This window comes from Nyctereutes procyonoides, unplaced genomic scaffold, assembly GCF_905146905.1.
Source record: "Nyctereutes procyonoides isolate TBG_1078 unplaced genomic scaffold, NYPRO_anot_genome, whole genome shotgun sequence".
NCBI lineage: Eukaryota > Metazoa > Chordata > Mammalia > Carnivora > Canidae > Nyctereutes > Nyctereutes procyonoides.
In genome coordinates, this window is record NW_026575142.1 from 57,034,970 (window position 1) to 57,054,610 (window position 19,641).

Consider the following 19,641-nt stretch of genomic DNA (forward strand, 5'->3'; position numbering starts at 1 on the left):
CTGGAAACCTGAAGAAAAAGCTGAGGGACAGTGGGAAGGAGAATTTTCCCAAGCAGTCAGGACAGGGGGTGTTGGAGCTACCAAGTTTAGTCATTAAAAATTAACTGGCTCCAGATAAACTCTTAGTCAAATTGAAATTTTACATATCAGTTATTTTTATAGAGGTAAGGAGCTATCCATTTATTCTAGTTTTTTTTTTCTAAGAAAGTGACTTGATTTATGGTGAAATACAGAAAGGTTTTTCATTAAAGTGTAGAAAAGATAATATTGTTAACACATTTAACTAATATTAAGTACTACCCAATTAAATTTAAAAATGTATAAAAAATTGGAAAGGATGAGCCAAATGATAACTATTTTTTTTAAGATTTTATTTGTTTATTCATGAGAGACACAGAGAGAAGCAGAGACATAGGCAGAGGGAGAAATGGGTTCCCCGCAGGGAGCCTGATGCGGGACTCGATCCCAGGACCTCGGGATCACAACCTGAGTCAAAGGCAGACGCTCAACTGCTGAGCCACCCAGGTGCCCCTGATAACTATTTATGAATGATATAATCACACAACTAAAAGAGAGCAACATGGAAAACTTTTGGAAACAAGTTAACACAGTAGGAAAATTACTTGTTAAATGTAGTAACAAATAACCTGTAACTTTAAAGAACCACAAGTTAGAAAATGTATTGAAAAAAAAATCCCATTTAAAACAATATTTGGAGGAATAAAATACCTTAGAGTAAAAATAACAGTAAACATGAAGAATGTATATGACTGAATCTTGAGAGAATAAAATGGCATTTGCTATGTGTAAATTAAAAATTGAGTATTATAAAGATGTTAACTTTCTTAAAATTAAATTATTACCTGAATGCAATACCAGTAAAAATGTCAACAAGATTTTTCTGGTTATTGTTGAAATCACATGTGGGAAATAAAGATGTTCATTACAGAATTATTATAGTTATAATAGCCTTGAAACAATCTGAATGTATGTCAAGACGAAATGGGTTAAATTATGGCCTATTCCCAAAGGATACCATTATGGTATCCTCCTATTTAAATACATAAGGGAGATATGCAGGCCTGGATATGGAATAATCTTTAAGATATATATATATATATTTAAGATATATTATTAATGTAAAGATCAAGTTGCAGAAGCACACACACAAATGACATATCTATGTGTATGTGTACATATATATGTATATGTGTGTGTGTATATATATGTACACATAGAGAGAGATACATACAGAGAGAGAAATTATGGTTTCATTTGTGCACTCACAAATATATACACACACACTTCAAAGAGTACTCAGGAAACTTTGCCACTAGAGGTGTGGAATGGGGAATAGGGTAAAAAAGACCTTTTTCCATATATCCTTTTTTTTTGCCATTTGGTGTTTTTATTATGTATATGTCTTAACTTTTCAAGAAAAAAATCATTTTTAAGCAAAAAAAAAGGACTAAGAACATAGACCTAAAACAGAGCACTTGTTTAATTTAACAGTACTTATTAACATGAATGCAATAAGAGGAGTATTTAGTATTTCCATCTACTGAGCTGGTCAACTTCTACTCGTAGCCTAGAGAAATTGTTGCCCATGTGCATAAGTAACCACATAGAAGGATAGAAAGGCATGGCATGGAGCGGGGAGAAACAGCTAAAACATTATCTTTCTCTATGGTACCTGCTATTTAGAGTACGAATAAATGTTTATAATAACAAAAGTTGGAAATTAATATCCATCAGCAGGGCAGGGAGATGTTTAATAAATTTTGGTACAGCTAAGTATTTTGCAGATGTTAAAAGGAATGCAATAAATGCATACATAACATGAAAGATGTTCAGGTTATAATGTTATTAAGTGAAAAATCAAATGATAAAACAATGTGTGTAGTAGTAGTAGTAATTTTTTGTATAAGCATAGAAAATGTATGGAAGGAAATATATCAAACCATAAATAATAGATGCCTAAGTAAGACAGTATTTTATTTACTTCCAAGCCAAACCTGCTTCTCCTCATCTTTCATGTTGCCTCCTGAGGGAGTAGCCGTTTCTGATCTGTGAATCAGCGTCGCTGATGTAACCTTGGTGCCAACCTGGCCTTTTGCAGCTCCTCATTGGGGTGCAGAGCTCACTTATAGCCACTAGCAACATTATTCTCTGGTTTCCATTCTGCAGCTCCTCCTGTGTATTGGCTCCTGGGGAATTTTGCGTAAGAGAGAAATGACAGGATTAATGTGTTTCTGTGGTTCCACCATAACCTCTAACAGATACCCTCAGGTATTTTTAGAGAGGATTTCCTCTTCTCACCTTTTATACTTTTAACATCACCACCTACGTATTTTTTTTAAATTTGTGAAACTATAAAATAAACAAAAGTATACAAAGAAATTTCCTAAGGAAAGCTTAGCCTTAAATTTAAACATAAAAATAACACCTATACAATGGTATTTACTGATGTCTGTCACTGTAGTGTGCAAAGGATTGGTAACCACAAAAAGGATTAATGACCATTGTATTAAACCTAATGTTTAGTTTGTTTTTTATTTTTTAGTTTTAGGTTGGTTTTTTCCTTATACTTGTTTTGGGTTTTCAAAAATGGGTGATATACTATTACATCATATGTATTTAATTAAAAAGAATATTAAATAAATTAGATCAATTTACATCTTTAACAGATAAATTTTAGCTTACACTATTACCATTTGATCAGGAAAAAGAACAATTACTTTCCTTTAAACATATTATTAAGTTAATTAAAATCTCTGTTTATGTATTCATTCATATGGATTCACTTGATTTTCCCTCCCTTTCCTCTCCTTCTCCCATGAGAGAAAAATCTCTGAAATAATTTTAGGAAAGAAAATATGATATTGGGGGCAGCCCGGGTGGCCCAGTGATTTAGCCCGACCTTCAGCCCAGGGCCTGATCCTGGAGACCTGGGATCGAGTCCCACGTCGGGCTCCCGGTGCATGGAGCCTGCTTCTCCCTCTGCCTGTGTCTCTGCCTCTCTCCCTTTCTCTCTCTCTCTCTCTCTCTCTCTCTCTCTTATGAATAAATAAATAAAACCTTTTAAAAATATATGATATTGGGTCAAAGGCTATAAAAATATTAATGCCTCCTGATCAAGTTTTCAGTTTGCCTTTTATAGCTTCCCTTCCTTGAGTTTGCAATACCTTATAGGTATAAATGCATTAATTTAATACAACCTTCAACAGCTGTGAGCATTTTATATAATTTTTTAATTGCTTGTTAATTTATACCAATATTTTCTCCCTTATTCATTGAATAAGCTCATCTTCTGGGATGTGTATTTGTTTGTTTACTGATAAACGTTGTCAGATTTAGAACCCTTGCTGCTGGAAGCCTTCTCACATAAGAAAAATTTGGTAAGATACGTTTTTTTCAAAGTCACTATAACATGGGATCCCTGGGTGGCGCAGCGGTTTGGCGCCTGCCTTTGGCCCAGGGCATGATCCTGGAGACCGGGGATCGAATCCCACGTCGGGCTCCCGGTGCATGGAGCCTGCTTCTCCCTCTGCCTGTGTCTCTGCCTCTCTCTCTCTCTGTGTGTGACTATCATAAATAAATAAAAATTTAAAAAAAAATGTCACTATAACATAATGCTTTATCCTAGCCAGGCCCACAACTTGGACATCGTAAGATAACACTTTGATATACAGTTAATTCAAGGGTAAATGGTAATGTAGATGTGCACTATGTGATGCTGTGGGCCCCATCTCCAGTTACAGTGAATCATTCAGCTATCTGAGAGCTTCTTCAGGGATAATGGCCCATCAAGAGAACCTCTTGACACAAGGCCTATAGCATCATTTAAAGGACTAAAGCAGGATGGATGAACTAAGAGCAATAAGAACAGTGACAATTGACATGATATTCTATGTAGAAAACCCAAAAGACTCCACAAAATTTGCTATAACTGACACAGGAATTCAGCAAAGTTGCAGGATATACAATCAATGCACAGAAGTCAGTTGCATTTCTATACACAAACAATGAAGCAGCAGAAAAAGAAATCAAGGAACCGATTCCATTTACAATTGCACCAAAAGCCATAAGATATCTAGGAATAAACCTAACCAATGAGGTAAAGGATCTGTACTCTGAAAACTATAGAATACTTGTGAAAGAAATTGAGGAAGACACAAAGAAATGGAAAAATATTCCATGTTCATGAAATGGAAGAATAAATATTGTTAAAATGTCTATGCTATCTACAGCAGTCTGCACATTCAATGCATTCCCTATCAAAATGCCATCAGTATTTTTCACAGAGCTGGAACAAACAATCCTAAAATTTATGTGGAACCAGAAAAGATCCCGAAGAGCCAAAGGAATGTTGAAAAAGAAAACCAAAGCTGGAGGCATCATAATTCCAGACTTCCAGCTCTATTGCAAAGCTGTAATCATCAAGACAATATAGTACTGCCCCAAAACAGACACACAGATCAATGGAACAGAATAGAGAACCCAGAAATGTACCCTTAACTCTATGGTCAACTAATCTTCAGCAAAGCAGGAAAGAATATTCAATGGAGAAAAGATAATCTCTCTTCAACAATGGTGTTGGGAAAATTGGACAGCCACATGCAGAAGAATGAAACTGGACCACTTTCTTACACCATACACAAAAATAAACTCAAAATGGATGAAAGACCTATATGTAAGACAGGAATCCATCAAAATCCTAGAGGAGAACACAAGGAGATCCTTGACCTGGGCCACAACAACTTCTAGCTAGCCACATCTCCAAAGGCAAGGGAAACAAAAGCAAAAATGAACTATTGGGAATTTTTCAAGATAAAAAGCTTTTGCATAGCAAAGGAAACAGTCAACAAAACTTAAAGGCAATCTATAGGGGCACCTGGGTGGCTCTGTCTGTTAAGCAACCACCTTTGGCTCAGATCCTGATCTCAGGGTCCTGGGATTGATCCCTGCTTGCCAGGGGCCTGCTTCTCTCTCTCCCTCTGCACCTCCTCCCTGCTTGTGTGCTCTGTCTCTGTCTCTCAAATAAATAAAATATTTTTTTAAAAAAACCTATGCAGACATTATACGAAAACCCTGGATTCCAGCCAAGTGATATATATTTTTTAATATTTTTAAAAGATTTTATTTATTTATTTGAGAGAGAGACAGAGTATGAGCTGGAGGAGGGGCAGAGGGAGAGGAAGAAGCAGACTCCTGGCTGAGCAGAGAGCGCTATGCAGGGCTGGATCCCAGGACTCTGAGATCAAGACCTAAGCCTAAGGCAGATATTTAACAACTAAGCCACCCAAGAGCTCCCATCCAATTGATATAATTGAACAAGTATTTCCCAGTCTACTGTATGGTTCCATGCTAGCTGTTAAGCGGGGTATGGAAGACTATGGTCTTTGTCCTTAAAGAATCAAAATCTCTGTAAGAAGCTAAGATGTGAGAATAGTCTGATACTATATAATCAGGTGCCAAATTGAATTTTTTAAAAGATCTCAAATATATGGTATAGATACTAAGTATTAGGCATACTGGCCAGGCTATAAAGAAACAATATCCAGTTGGCAGTGAAGAAAAAAGTGTATAACCACCCAAGTGATAAGTAAATTAAGCTCCGCTTTTTTCTTAGAATCTAACATTTTGTAATCGCTTTTTTTTAAAGAATTTATTTATTTATTCATGACACACACACACACACACACACACACACACACACAGAAGCAGAGACACAGGCAGAGGGAGAAGCAGGCTCCATGCAGGGAGCCAGACTTGGGACTCAGATTCTGGGTCTCCAGGATCACGCCCTGGGCTGAAGGCGGCGCTAAACCGTTGAGCTACCCAGGCTTTCCTATAATTGCTCTTAATCCACCCCAAACCGCCAGGACAGACTTGCATTTGAATATCATCAGGAGAAAATGTTTGCTTTTGCTAAAATATCTTCTCATTTCTGACAGCTGTGAGCTTCAGCTGCAGGAGCCCAGGCCTCAGGAGTGGACATGGCCTTGGTTGAGAACTGTGTGTGTTTATATGTTTAGGAAAGGCCTCCACCAGCTGAAATAACAAAATCATCTCCACTTGACTCATTGTCAGGGAGCACTACTAATACGTCTTAATCAAAATCTTATGCCACAAGCTCCTGAGTCTTCTTTCTTTTGTCTCCAAGTCAGGAGGAAAAGGATCTCCGCTCTCCCCTTTGTGATAAGCAGGAACTTTGGCTTCCAGGAAGCCAAATCTGAAATAGAAGCAGAAGCCCTTTCATCTAATTGAGAAAGTCTTCCCAGTCACCGTAAATCTTTTCTGTAGGGAGACAAGCCCCATAGAAAGGATTTTCTGGCCTTTGAAAATGGCCTGCCAAACACCATTCTTGTGCCTTATCCAGGTGTTATTAAGTTGCCTACTAGGTGCAGATGCCTGAAAACAGACAGCCTCCAGATTTCTCTGGAAGGCTTAAGCCTCTGCAATCATCAAGAGAAGGAACTGCTTTGCCCAAACAGGCCCCAAAGCAGACAAGTGAAACTGTCTTCCTTATATGGTGAAAAGTGCCCTGTCCCTTTAAGGCCAGGAGACTTGGTTGCAGACAGTCCCTGGGAAGTTTGCCGGCAGCCCCATCCTTGGGTCTGATCCTTGCAGCTGTGCAGGTGAGTTCCCAAACCTTCCTTCCCCAATTTGCCCTCTACAAAATCTCTTGTGACACGGCAGTTTGGGAAAGCTGTTATAAGAGGCCTAGAGAATTTCACAGTCAGCAGGGATGGTGTTTGGAGAAGTTTAAGTTGAAGGAAAAAACAAGGTTACCAGGGTAATGTGCAGTAATGCAGCCAGTGAGGATGCTTCTAAGTTCCAGTGGGGACGAGGCATCAAGGTTACTGAGGGCCCTGGGGCATTCCAGAACCGGGCAGGGGAAACAAATTCGGCAGAGGAAGAGGGAGAGATTCTAGGTAAAAGCCTGCAGGGTTAAGTTTAGGATCCTGAGCAGGAGAACCTGGTCAACGTGGTCAACTGCAAGTTTAAACCAAACAGCTGGGAGAAAAATAATGTTTCTGCAAGTGCTAAAGGCTTTGCAGGAGCTGGAGCTACCGGGCTGACTGCAGATGAGAAAGTATACCCGAATGTTTGCAACATCTCCTGGCAGGGAAGGCTGCAGCCTTAACCCCTTGTTTGGCTGGCTGTTGAGCAGGTAGGGGTGGACTGCACGGAGCGGAGTGAGGATGGGGCTGCGGGTGCGTGTATGGAGCGCTGCAGTAGAAGACTAAATAAATGAGTAAGATGATGATTGTGGAAAAGCATCTCTGGTATCCCCACAGTACCACCTGCAGAGAAGAGAGGTTTTCTAAGCTTGCAAATTCTGTGTCATTCGCCAGCAAAGGGCTGGAAGAAGTCTCATTTAAGCTGATTACTGCTCTGTCATTTACTAATTCAGCTCCCTATTTCTCACCCCCCCACCCCACCCCGGCCTAGAGCCGCCTAAGATATTAATTTGAAATTAACCATTAGAACTTTTTAACGGGGAAGGATGTGCTAGAAGTGTGTCTGTGAAAGGCTGAAATGTATACAGTTGGGGCTAGGATTTTATTGACAGGATAAAAAAAGAGGTGGGCATGACATATGAGGAGAAACGCTTGATGGTCATTTTACAACGTATCCTAAAGCCTTTAACTGAGCCCATCGGTCTGCTATAGCCAAAAAAAAGAAGTCCACACAAGAATTTACCAAGGGAGATGCCAAATTATAGGGCTTGGGTTGTCTTCCCTCCTGGTTGGGTATGGGGCCATTCATCTCTCAGAGGCCAGTGATTTCTTTACAGTTGTTGTGGGGGCAGTGAGCAGAGAGGCTGGATTAACATTCCTTAAATACTCCATGCCTTTAAAAAATATTCATTCATCTGAGTATTCACTGACAAATTCTTTTTATTATTAACTAACAAGTGCTCAATCCCTTGTTTTCTGAAGGCAGATTGTTCGTGGAAAAAGATTGCTTTATCAACAGGGATTCTCTAGTGCAAGAGTTCCTCTTTTCTCACTTCCGATGGGTGGGCAAAATGGTGATTATTGCTTTTTTTTTTTTTATTATTGCTTGCTGAATAGAAAGATCTATTGATTCTAAAAAATCACAGGACTCCACGCAGGCCTTACTCCTTTGGAAATCCTGAGCAAGAAGTTAACTTACGCACTGACAATTTGGAAGAGAGCAGGGTGCGTGGGTCTAACTTCGCTTCATTTTGTATCAAGCTAAATCCAGAAAGCGGTGTCAAATATACTGCTTTCAAATATGAATGCTGCCAAGAAAAACAAAATCCCATCCCCAAAGCTGGAAAATCTCTAAAAGTAACATACTGTGATCTTTCATAAGCTAAATCAAGGCATGTAAAAGGAAAAAAGATGTGGCTTCCTGAACATTTCACACAGTGACCCTCAAGTCTCCTATTGCTTATACACCATCGGGCAAGCTCTCCATTTTTTCCATGCATCAGTGTCTTCACCATTAAAACTGTGCCTTCTTGGGAGGGACTTGCGATGGAATGGAGAAATCAGACCTGGGATGGAACAGACTGGGTTAAGTTTTCAGTTTCTTCTTTATTCCATAGCCTTAGGCGAATTCCACTGCCAATCTGAGCCTTGGTTTCCTTATTTGTAAAGAGAGTAAATAATTAACAATATCCAAAGAATTTGAGGAACCCAAACCCAGAAGAGCCTCCATAAATGTGATTTCTTTCTTTCTTTCTTTTTTTCTTTCTTTCTTTCTTTCTTTCTTTCTTTCTTTCTTTCTTTCTTTCTTTCTTTCTTTCTTTCTTTCTTTCTTTCTTTTTCTATGACTTAGGGAAACTATATTGTTCCTTGGGTGAGGAAATGTGTTTTCAGAATGGAAACCAGCTCCACAGCACAACTTTAGCACCATAGTTAGTTCACTCCCTCTTCTCACCCTCCTTCAAAAAAGGATGCCCTCTTCCTGGGAAACCCACTCCTAGTTATTAACCAGGTTCATTGGAGGGTCTTCCTAAAGCAAACCCACTTCCACGTATTTTGTATTCAGAGACATGAAAACAGTTGGTTGTTTTCCTTTGGTATAAAAGTATTCCATATGTTTTCAGAACAATAGCCAGCCATCTTAGAATCTCAGTGAAGGTGATCTATCCAAAAGTAAGTTTCAAAGCATTTTTGATGGAAATTTTTTTGTTATTATGAGGCACCCTTTTCCAGTGTTTCACTAACAACCAATTGCTATTTTTTGGTAAAATCTAACACCTTCACCCAGCCGTCATTAAGAACATGGTTAGTGTTAATTTTAGAGTTTTCATTGTTCACTTCAAGCCAAGAACAGGTTTGCCTTACTTGTAAGAGGGCTGTGTATAACACACTTTTAAAATGAAAACATTCTCTCCACTAGTCCGGAAAGGTGGTGATACATTTCAGCAGCAGAAACATTCCATTGAAAGTACAAATCACAGCACATATATCAGCTGGGAATTGAGAACTGTCATTTTAACTAAATTAAGGAAAGGTCACCCCTGTGGCTGATCATCTTGTTGTAGATTAGCCACCACCTCTGTCAGGACACTGGTGTTTAGATCCACAGTTGGCCACTTAAGGTAACTGTGGGACCCTGGGATAGTTCCTTCCGTCATACATTCTGCATTATGGACATAACAGTGATATGTATGCACGTGATTGTGGGAAAGGCAGGAAAGGTGGAGTGGAGGTGCTCAGTAATTATGTTGGATCCAAATGTCTGATAGTCTCGAACAAGATCCTTATACTTTAATAAGATACTGGCCTTAGATCTCATCTACACCCTTTAGAACATTATGCAAGTGAGTATGTGTCTAAGGATGTGTAAATTAAATTTTTAATGAAAATTTAAGTCTCTAATTAGGTGGAACCAAAGAAAAATAGGTGGTAAGGCAATCAGAAATCTTGCTGCAGGGGTTAACTGTGAAAATAGGTTTAAAATCTGGTGGGTCACATGAGACTTCAGATTAATTATGTTCTTTAAAAATATTTTTAATTTTTGACTGCATGGGAAGTACTTCTGTGTCTGGCAAAAAGAGGTGGCTTGGGGAAAAGCAAGTGGTCAAGATTGAACAGGTGGAGTAGAGAAATCCTGGTGGAGTTGCATCTCTTGACACACCTCCTCTCACCCCACCTCCCATTCACCCTGAGCTGTCAGATGCAATTTGTTCATGAAATTGCCAAGCTGGGGAAGCTTGAGGAAGTGTCTAGCTAGACCAGCTTCTTGCCCTCAGTCGAAGCTGCATCTGAAATAACCAGACACAATGGCCACCTATCTCTGCTCAAGAAAAGAGTGTTTCAAGTTCAGTCTATTTTCTACCTGCACTAGGGCTGCATTTGGGGAGTTATCCCTTTACCTAACATTGTAATACAACGTTGTAAGCCCATTTTCTCTTAGCGAGCCTCTGCTTTGTCCTGTGTATTATGGCAAGTTCCTATCCTACCTGTAGGACATTGCCACTGGGATTGGGAGTGCGGCTAGGACCACAAGTTTCTTTGAGGGGCAGCACTCCTTGTTCCCTCTCTAAGTAACCACCAGGTGAGCAGACATTCTTCCCCCACTGACTTCATCACTTCTATTTTCCTTCCCTGTCCTTGTCTCTGTTGTAGTAGTTCCTAGAGACAGTGCGCATCAGAATTACCCGGACAGTTTGTTAGCACCCAGAATGCTGGGACCCATCCCTAGAGCTTCTGATTTGTCAGTCCAGGCTGGGGCCTATATACCTGCAATTTGTAACAAGTCCACATGTGGTCTGGGAACCACTTTGGGAACACTCTGCTAGCCCAATACTAAATCTCACTCTAGTGTTTCTAACGATCTGCAGCCCTCCCACCTTCCAAAACTATACCTGCTCCATTCTTGGGAGTGAAACAGAGCCTTCTCCTAACCACAGTTAAATATTACTATTTATTGAATTCTAACTGTAACAAGCCCTGTGCTAAACACCCTACATCTGTTAGTTGTAATTTCCTCAACAACCCTACAAGTTTGGGCTCATGAAACAAACAGAAAGAGGGTAAAAAGCCAAGGTCTCATAAGTGACAAAGAACAGGTATCGTATCTAAACTCAGATTTATCTGGAAAGATCAGCTCTTTCTGCTATTTCAAGGCTGGCAATAGATGTTTAACCTGTATGTCAAGTCTGATTCACTGGTAGCAGCTGCCTAGAGCACTGAGTTGTGGAGTCCCACATGGAATGGGTGGTCAGCAGCAGGGAGTTCTGGAATTGGTGAGCTGTACACGTCGGGGGTGCAGGAGTAGAGGGGGCAACATGGGTGTTGTGTATTTGCCATCCCTACACTATACTTCATCCATGGATCAATTTTGTTAGCTATAAGACTTAGATGAGGATGAGTATTTAACTTTGTTCCATAGGGAACAGTATAATGTATCTCCTTTTCCTTCCCCTCCTCTGAAGGTGAATCTAAGTTTTTGAACCTAGATTTGAGAAGGTATAACAACCTGTAAAGTAAAATGAAATGCAACTGGTATATAGATAGTGGTCATCACATGGGCATTTAGCCTTAAAGTGGTGAGGGAAAGGGAATTACGTTAATTATATCTTTTATGTTATGTGTCTTTTTGTGTGACCTATACAATGGATTGCCTTATACCAAATAATCCACTGTAACTTAATAAGGAGGTAATGACATTTCTAGTTTTGTTCCTCCCTCCATCATTCATATTCAATGTGGGATTTGTTATTTTTAGTATCTCAGTGCTTTATATGAAAAATGAGTTTGATAATGCCTTTCTGCTTCTTACTAACATTTATTATGTATGTGATTAAATGACATATAACTTCATGGCATCTATTTTATTCAGTCAATAGATATTTATAAAAATTTATTCCTGGGCGCTGGGATATAGCAGCAAACAAAACAGACTACTCTTATAGAACTTAATTCTAGCGGGAAGGAGAGACAATAAACAAGAAAAAAATAAAGAAGAAAATTGTATATAGTGGTCTGTGCATAGTGCATTGTGAGTGTGTGTGTGTGTGTGTGTGTGTGTGTGTGTATTGCTGTCTTAGATAGGGTGGTCAGGGAAGGCCTTTCAGAGGAGGTAACACTGAAGCTAAGACTTGAATGTGGAAAATGGATAGACTGAGACTGGAGCAGTCCAGCCAGAGAGAACAGTGTGTGCAAAGATCCTGAGGTTGAAGGTAAGCAGGGGCCAGATCAAGTAGGCTAATAGAGGTTTTCAGCTTCAGATGGGACCACACCCATTCCCTAACTGGAGGGTATTTGAAGAGTTGTGAGTGGTGATTTGGATACAAAATGTTGGAGTTGAGGACAGAGTACTACTGACTTTCAATGGGCAGGGATCAGGGATGCTAACAGCTTGCCCTGCTTAGGACAGACTCACACGGGACTTGTCCTGCTCATGCTGTGCTGCAGATATTGTCCCTGTGGAGAAATCTCAAGAGCCTCTAAGGCCCAGATAAGAAGTTTGAATTGTATCCTAACTACACTGGGAGGCTATTGGAGAATTGTAAGCTTTAAAAAAATGATCTTTAAAAGAGTACTTTGGCTACGTAGTGAAGAGTGAATCCGATAGGGACAAAGGTGAAAGCAGGGATGGTCAGTAAGCAGCTCTTTGCGTAGTCCAGAGTAGAGGTGATGGTGACCTGGGCAGGGGTGGAATGGTAGGGTTTGGGGAAGTATTTTCACCTTCAAGAAGACTGCTAGATAAATGGAAAATGCTGTTTTCTATGAAACACCTATGTTACCCTTTTTTTGAGAGAGAGAAAGAGAGATTTTTCAGTTTCAGAACCAGCTGGCTTCTCTGTATTCATTTAAGAGAATCTTTGTGGCACCAAATGACAGAAGACCTTGCTCTTTCAAATGCAAGTCCTTATCCTCTTGCTCTTTAACCTTGCAGATCCGTGCACATTTCAAGTTGTTCATAACTCAGGAAGGTAATCTATTTGATTTGAGCTTCTAAAAAGAGTGAAAATGACATGTGCTTCTTGAATAACAATATATGATTTCTTTCTCTGAAGGGTCAATAGGAATTAGCCTACCTATATCATTTTACAAAACCAGTGCCTAATCGCATGGGTAACAGGGACCAAGTCTACATTTATTCTGCTGAAAGAGAAGCATTAAGAGAACATCAGAATCTCTTGAAGAGATTGCAGGCATTGCAGTACTAATTTTCCTCGAGCAGTAAAGCCTCGCAAATAGTTTTCAGGTGCATCAGCTCCTCCCCCACAAAGGCAATTCAGCTCTCCAAAATTTTAGAAAATCCCCTTCACCCCTGTCTTCTCTCTCATTGCCATCTCTTCTCACTACACCCCCACTGCATGTGGCCCCCAGAATGGCTCAGGGTTCATCTCCAGAGGAACCCCCCCCTTACATCCTTGGGGACCGAGGAGCGTCCTGGCTCCCAGGCTGACCTGAAGGGACCTGGAGAAGAGAGAGGAGGCAGCTGGCTTGAGGCCAGAGTCACACTAGTGAATGGTTTCATGGAGTGTGGAAGTCAGGAGGTAGGTCTTCCCACCAGAATCCTGTGTTCTGAGAACAGAGGAGGGCAGCTACCAAAGGAACACAGGGGTCTGGATGTGGGACAAGTGGAACAATACACCACGGCCTCCAGCTAGAGCTGATGAAGCCAAGTACTCACCAAACACATCCTGCCTTCCAATTTCTAGGTGAAACTGAAGAAGAGAAATAGAAACCATAGGAACCCCCCCCCCACCCAAATTAAATCTTTAAAACCATCACCCAGTCACCATAAGCCAAGCTCCCAGGAAATAAAATATCAAGTGATCTCACTTACCTGTACAAGCCAGGGAAGAGGAAGTTCTGCCTTCATCTCTGGGCCCACATGTGGTCCTGCAGGAGGCGGGCCACTTCACTGCCTACTACGAAAAGGGAAACCAGACTCATGTATTAGGAAATAAAGAGCAGGGGCAGCCCGGGTGGCTGGGCAGTTAGCGCTGCCTTCAGCCCAGGGCCTGATCCTGGGGATCGAGTCCCATATTGGGCTCCCTGCATGGAGCCTGCTTCTCCCTCTGCCTGTGTGTGTGAGTGTCTCTCTCTCTCCTCTCTCATGAATAAATACATTTTAAAAATCTTTTTTTAAAAAAAGGAAATAAAGAGCAAATGGTTTGCATTAATAAGTCCTGTCCCAGCTACCAACTAGCCATGCAACTTTGGACAAGGTCACCTTCTTGAACTTGAGAAATAGGGTTGATCAAAGTTCTTTCGGGCTGTGATGTGCTCTGAGCCTATACTTCATAAGTCAGCTCAAGATTTTCGCTGCTTCCCTGAGTCCTCTTGCAAACCAAACCATCCACCTCCCCAAGTCCTGTTTCTCTCTCTCATTCTGAATTAATAGCTTTCTCCATGCTGTTCCCATTGGCTCCTGAAACGCCCCCATAACACAACTAGAACACAATTACTTTTCTTTCTTTCTTTGCATATCTCCTTCCCTCTACGAGATTTTAAATTCCTCTGGAGAGAGTCACCAGTGCCATAATTGTGTTTCTCTTTAGAATCTCCAGTGCTTGGCACTCTACCTGACACTTATTGGATGTTCAATAAATGTTTGTTGTTGAACAAATGGAAAGAAAAGATATAAAAATGGAGAAGACCGAGCCCAAGCCAATTCAAAGCTTAAGAGCCAGCTTTTGCTAAAAGCTACATGTTCTGCCCATAACATCCTGGACTTCTCAGAATTAAAAAAGAGAAAGAGAAAGAAAGGGAGAGAGAGAAGAAAGAGGGAATTTTAGATATTATAGCAAAAATTTCAGATATCATAGCTTCTAATACACTGTGTCTCCCCTGAGCTATACCGGTTTCACAGGATTTGAGAAATACTAGAGTTTTACCTAGCCTTATATTTATAAAGAGCTTATATAAAACTGCTGAGTAGGTAGGTAAATGGGGTTAATTGTATGGTGGTGGATGGTAACTAGACTTGGCGATGATCACTATGCAGTGTATACAGATGTCTAATTATAATGTTGCATACCTGAAACTTATATAATGTTATAAAAAATTCTACCTGAATTTTAAAAAATGATGAGTAGAAATTTCCAGATTTCTCTCTATAAAACTTCATGCCACTTTAAGCTGTTCCCAGAAAAAAAAAAAAATCAGAAAGTTTAAAACTGCCTGCATCTTATCTTAGAAAGACAAGTTTTGATCCTTTCACTTATTTAATATTTGTAAACTCCATGGCCCCATAATTGCTAAAGAACCTAGGGAGGGCCATGTGGGATGAAACCCCTGGCTTGCCTAGCCAAATCGTTAACACAGTTAAGCCTTGCAGGGGTGGTGCTGAGAAGGGAGAGAGTGAGGCCTCACAGCAGACGTGGCCTGAAATAGGACAAATCCAAGCCTGGTCTAGTTCCAGGAATTTGAATCTGAAGGGATTGAGATAGAGCACATTGTCAGAACTTTTGGACAGTGGCCAAATGTTCCATGAGTTCAGGCTAACCAGGGAGGACCAGGCACAAGTGATTCTGGCCTCAAAAAAGGGGCCAAGGGACACCTAGGTGGTGCACAGTTAAGCAACTGATTCTTGGTTTCTGCTCAGGTCATGATCTCAGGGTCATGAGATTGAGCCCTATGTCAGACTCTGTGCTCAGTGTGGAGCCTGCTTATGACTCTCTCTGCCCTCCACTAAATAAATAAATAAATAAATAAATAAATAAATAAATAAATAAATAATATAAAAAAATAAATCTTTTTAAAAAAAGAAAAGAAAAGAAAGGGGACAAAAGGAAAAGGGAACATGTAATAAACATCTCCACTTCATCATGGTAATGTGTCACGTATGGTTCATCCATCCATTCTTCTCAGCCCCATTTCCAACCTCAAGTTGGAACAAGTGTCATGAACTCAATTATTTTTAATTGTCTTGTCTGTATAAAGAAGCAAGTCTCTTTGGCCCTTACTAGTGCTGTCCTGGGGGTGGGAGAGAGGACCACCACGAGTATGCAACTGTAGACTTAATGACAATAATAAACCTCATTCAAACTAAAAAGAGCAGAGTTTTGGTAAGTTCCATGGGATCTCATCTAAGGGATCACACCATGAAAAGACCTTGGGAAGCAGGGGAGACTCCCATCATATCAGGAGCATGCACTGGCTCATGACTCTGTGGGCTGCTGTCTAGGGCATGTGATTGCCCAAAGTGGCTAGTATCAGTTGAAGACCCCACAGGCCACTTGGCCAACGAGATGGATGAAAGGCAGCAATACCACAGAGTAACTTAGCCAAACTCTCAATACCTTACAGTTAAACCATAAGGAAAGGCAAGGGATTAAGGTAAATTCTAAGATAGTGTCATGAAGTGGGAGAGAGACAGGCAGAGAGAAAAATGATCAAGGTAGGATACTCAGAGGGCTTCAAGGGTGCCAAAATGATGTGACTTCAAATGGAGAGATGGGGAATGCTGCTGTTCATTTTATCATTATTCTTTAGACTGTGCATATATGTGTTTATGTCCTGCTTTGTATGTATGATATATTTTAAAATAAAGAGACAATTATCATATGGTTTCACTCATATGTGGACTATAAGACATAGTGAACTATGGGAGGGGAAGGGAGGAAACTGAGTGGGGAAAAATTAGAGAGGAAGACAAACTGTGAGAGACTCCTGACTGGGAAACAAACAGGGTCGCAGAAGGGGATGGGGTGACTGGGTGGTGGGCATTAAGGAGGGCATGTGATGGAATGAGCATTGAGTGTTAGGCTATATGTTGGCAAACTGAATTTAAATAAGATATTTTTAAATGGTAAAAAGAGAGACAGAGAGAGAGAAAGAGAGAAAGTTAACTACTTCCAAAATATAAACACTCAGTGTCTGAAAGAAATGGATTGGGAACTAAAAACAGTTGCTGAAATCAAGCCAGTAAGACCTTAAGTGAAATTTTAAAACAGAAACCATAGAACCAGTACAGATGTCAATCTCTCCCCCACCACTGCCCCTACTTCCTCTCTCCCCTCTCTCTTCTCTCCTCTCTGCTTTTGCTGGCACAACACTTTCGCTGACTGGAGAAGAACTATGGGAGTAAGGAGCATTAGAACATACCTACGAATTACATTCGAGGGAAAATACATTCCCTGGGCCCCCCATCCTGCTGGCCAGAGCGGGAGTGATTTAGCACACTTTCTTTTCCAAAGTCGAAAGGTTAAAAATAATATGTACTCTCTGGAAGCTGTTGTTCTAACACAAGGTAGCCATTGAACAGAAGCCTGTTTAACTAACATCAGGACGTATGGAGTGGGGCTGTTGGGCCGAGCGGTGCCGCGTGCACCTTGCCCTCCCTCTGCCTGCCTTTCCCCTTTGTTGCTCTCCATCCTAGGGCTCTCCGTGATGCTCCACACACCAGCTCGGTAGTTCCTATTTTGCTCCACTCTTTACATGCCTCAAACAGCTCATTTTTTCTTGAGCCCTGGCTTAGCCAAGTCCCCCATATTTGGTTCCTTTGATCTTTCTGTTAAAATCAAGCTCTTCCTCTTAATTATTTTCTGTTCCACTTCTTTGAACCCCTTCCCGTTGCCTCCATGTCTCAAGAAGCCAGGTGTTTATTAAGAATCTGGATGAGGTTCAGGCAGAAACAGGTAAGATGCAGCTGCTTGCCCTCAGGTCACTTGTTGCCTCCTCTCTAAGCAGCAAAGATGGCTTACCAGAGGCACGTGACATTCCAGAGCAGTGAACACTGCCCTGCACATGGCAGGTGCTCAGTAAGTAATTACATAATGGAGAAATTAATTGGGATCTCTTTTAAATGGGCTAGGCTATACTCAAACTTATTCTTAACTTGCTTCCCCCTTCCCACTCTCAGGCCAGGTCTCTTTCTGCTTTCAGGTTTTTCTTTCTCTTCTTGGTTATTTCATAGCTTGTTTCTTTGATGCTTTACACATTTTAAAATTAAATTTCTTTGTGTTTCCTGCTCATATATTTAACTTCATTAGTTTAATTCATGTCGTAAGATTTTGCTAGTAACCTTGTTTACCAAATTAGTGTTATTTACAAGCTATTCTATTTTACCCCGTCTTTAAATAACTGGTAATCATTTTCATATTGTCTTCTATTTAATTTCTGTTGATTAGAGTAGACTTTGCTTCTATATTTGTCCATTTTCAGTGTTTTTCTAATTAGGCACAGTACAAGACTCATCATATCCTGTGATCCCAACACAGGTTTGGGTTGAGAAAAAAGACCATTGTCTTCAAATGATATGATGTATGAGAGATTTCCTCCTTCAAAATAGCCCAGTGGGAGTGGGGGAGTAGGAGAGTTAGAGGGGAAATAAGATTGCCATGGGTTGATAGTTGCCAGACCTGGGTGATAGGTACGTGAGGGTTCTTTTTTCTTTTCAATTATGTTAATGTTTGAAGTATTTCCATAATAAAAATTTATTTTTAAAAAAGTCAAAAGAATATAGATATAGAATGAATCATATGAATTATCTTAGGCCCCCAGATGTCCCTTGTCATTGTCATTTATTGGTCAGCCACCTCTCTACATTCCTTGCAAAGTTTAACGCTTGCTTTTCCTCTTCCTTTCTTTCCAAACTCTCCTTCTCACCCGGGAGATTTCACGGAGCTGGTGTAGTGTCCAGTGCCTCACATCTGCAATGCTAATCATTGCACCTCACTCTTTTTCAGCAGCGCACCATCCCTGGTCATATTTTAAATCATTTCTAAAATGATGCAGATCTCTGCATGCTGTCTAGCACTCTAGCTAAGGCTCTCAAGCTGTGTTTGATACAGAATTCACTTTTTCTCGATGATAGTCAAAACATAAAGCACGTATATAATCCAGCCATTTCTGGCTTACAATCCTTCAGGTCCCTACCAATTTCAAGTTCAAATCCAAGCACAATATTTTCCACATCCAGTTCCTGCTTTCCTAGCATTTCTAGCCTCTTTCTCTACCATTCTCCTATACATATTCACACTGCCTTTTCTAGTTATACCAAATTTCTTTTATTTGTGGGTAACAGACCATGCTTTGTTATACCTCCAAACTTTTGACCTTACTATTCCTTGAGATTGGAATGCCCTTTCATCAGTTGGCCCCTAGGGAACTTCTGCAACTTATGTTTGTACCTCAAAACTCAATCAAGCTTCACTCCTTCGCAAAGGCTTTCCTGAGCTGTCCTCATTGAGCTAAATGCTCCCTCCAACATCTTTTCTCATAGCACTCTTTGACTATGCCCACCCAAATACTTTGAAACCCAAGTGAAATCATGTATATTGTTTCCTTTCTTAACTGTAAGCTCTTTGACCTCTTTCAACTCTCTCTCCAGGGTCCAACCCAATCCCTGGCACACAGTAGTTATTTGAATGAATGAGTAATTGAAAGAACGGAGGAATGGATAAATGGATACTATTATCTCCTTAAGGTAGCACTCCTTACTCAACAGCCTTCTCTAGGGGTCTGGGCCAATGCTCTTGGTCCTGGGCAGCTCCTCCAGTCTTTGCCTCCTAACTGCCCTTCTCAACCCACCTGACCCATCTGGTTCTAGCTGTACTCAATTGTTCCTATTGCCACTGAATCCTTCCTATTTGGTGGCTTCCTCCAGGTGACTGTTTCCCAGTGTGTGGTACATAATAATTTTTAGGTGATACTCAGACAAGTGTCTTTCGATAGTCTTATATTTATA

General features: G+C 40.5%; 1 long non-coding RNA gene across 1 annotated transcript in view; it reads right to left on the reverse strand.

The window, feature by feature from the left end:
• Positions 1 to 2,167: 2,167 nt before the first annotated feature.
• Positions 2,168 to 19,641, reverse strand: part of LOC129498557 (uncharacterized) — a 31,999-nt gene continuing 14,525 nt past the window's right edge. Inside the window, exons 3-4 of the long non-coding RNA XR_008662142.1 lie at positions 13,792 to 13,869; positions 2,168 to 2,207 (exon numbers count right to left, since the gene is read on the reverse strand). This is a non-coding gene — a long non-coding RNA (uncharacterized LOC129498557). The remainder of the gene's footprint in view (positions 2,208 to 13,791; positions 13,870 to 19,641) is intronic.